Genomic DNA, 2,375 nt, shown 5'->3' on the forward strand with positions numbered 1-2,375 from the left:
AGAGTGGGTAATTATTCCTGGTAGTTACATTGAAGAAGATGGGGATTAATTTGAGAATTGAAAGGTGGATAAAGAGGAGACTACAATGGGCCATTCTGAAAGGTGATCTGTCAGGCTGGAGGGAGACTACAGGTGGAGTTCTTCAGGGATCGGTCTTGGGACCAATCATATTTCACATCTTTGTTAATGTCCTTGGCACAAAAAGTGGGAGTTTGCTAATAAAATTTGCAGATGACACAAAGTTGGGAGGTATTGTCAATATGGAGGAGGACTGGAATATCATACAAGAAGGTCTGAATGACTTTGAAACCTGGAATAATAGCAATAGGATGAAATTTAATAGTGCAACATGCAAGGTCAGGCACTTAGGGACGAACAAGAATTTTTGCTATAAGCTTATCAGTTGGAAGTGACAGAGGAGGAGAAAGACCTGAGTTGATCACAGGATGACTATGAGCTGCCAATGTGAGGCGACCATGAAAAAGGCGAATGCAGTCCGAGGATGTATCAGGCGAGGTGTTTTCAGTAGAGACAGGGAAGTGTTAGTATATTATACAAGGCACTGGTGAGCCCTCATCTGCAACACTGTGTGCACATTTAAGAAGGATGAATTCAAACTGGAACAGGTGCAGAGAAGGGCTAATAGGATGATCCGAGGAATGGCAAACCTGTCTTATGAGAGGAGACTCAAGAGCTTGGCTTATTTAGCCAAACCAAAAGAAGGCTGAGGGGAGATCTGATTGCTCTCTGTAAATACATCAGAGGGATAAATACCAGGGAGGGAGAGAGAGGAGTTATTTGTGTTAAGCACCAATGTGGACACAAGACCAAAGGGATATAAACTGGCCAGCAACAAGTTTAGGCTTGAAATTAGACGAAGGTTTCTAACCATCAGAGGAGTGAAGTTCTGGAGCAGCCTCCCAAGGGGAGCAGTTCAGGTAAAAAACCTAACTGGCTTCAAGGCTGCGCTTGATAGGTTTACGGAGGGGATGGTAGGATGGGACGGCCTGCAATGGCGTGTCGCCGACCTGCGACTGCTAGCAGCAAATACCTCCAACGGCTGGTGATGGGATGCTAGCTGGGGAGGGCTCTGAGTTACGATGACAGAGATTCTTTCCCAGGTGTCTGTCTGGTGGGTCTTGCCCACATGCTCAGGGTCTAACTGGCCATATTTGGGATTGGGAAGGAATATTCCCCTGAGTCATATTGGCAGAGACCCTGGGGATTTTTCACCTTTCTCTGCGGCATGGGGCATGGGTCACTTGCAGGTTTAAACAAGTGTAAATGGTGGATTTTCTGTAAGGTGTTGTCTTTAGATCATGATGTGAGGACGTCAGTAACTCAGCCAGAGGTTAGGGGTTTGTTCCAGGAGTGGGTGGGTGAAGTTCTTTGGCCTGCAATGTGCAGAATGTCAGACTAGATGATCATGCTGGTCCCTTCTGACCTTTAAGCCTATGAGTCTACAGAAAGTCAATGTCTCCTTTGGCCATTTGCCCACAGCAGAGTCACAATACAAAGTGCCACGAATGTCTGGGTCTGCTCAGCAAACACGGCTCTCTGGGATAGCAGGAGGCTGGGCGGCAGGATTGAGGGGCATCGGCCGAGCTGTGGGGGAGGACGCCAGGATGATGACAGCAGACGTACGTCAAACTGTTACGACGGGAACTTGGCCGCACTCCTCCACACATTAATAGTCACCTTGCTGCCCAGGCTCGGGGCTGGACACCGCTTTGTTGCCACTGCCTGGCTCACGTTTACTTTGCACAATATATGGGTGAAATTCAGCCCTGGCATAAGCGGCTGCAATTGCAGTGCCACCAGCAGAGTTGTGCCCAATTGCACCTGCCGGGAATCTGGCCCCATGTCAGCTGTCAGCTCTGCTCTTCCAGCCTCCTGGGGCTCCTCAGGGTCAGAGGCGTCCCAGAAGGGGCCAAGCAGCTGCAGAGTTCGTGGATGGGCAGGCCAAAGCCAGCCCTGCTCTGCTGATGGCCCAGGACTAGCAACGACAGCAGGGCAGCTGGAGTTGTGGGGAGAGCTGTTAAGGAGCGTTGGGTTGATGGGGGAATGGAGAACAGGTGCCTCAGCCCCAGGTTGGGAGAAGGGGCAGGGGAGCCAGAGAGCGGGTTGTACTTAGGGGGTGAGCAAGCTGGGGAATGGGCACTGGGAGGAGGGAAGGGCCGGAAGCAGCAGCAGAAGAGCTGGATAACCCAAAGCCATCTGGGCTTTGGAGCTGAGGCCCCCGTGGCTCATGTGGGATCAGAACCACGTTGCTGTAGGGGCAGGGAAGGGGAGGGGAGACATGGCCAGAATGGCGCGGGATGGAGACAAACGACAGGAGAGATGCAGGAAGGGACCAATGGAGTTTATTAGGTGAA

The sequence above is a fragment of the Chelonia mydas genome, chromosome 2 (genome assembly GCF_015237465.2).
Source record: "Chelonia mydas isolate rCheMyd1 chromosome 2, rCheMyd1.pri.v2, whole genome shotgun sequence".
NCBI lineage: Eukaryota > Metazoa > Chordata > Testudines > Cheloniidae > Chelonia > Chelonia mydas.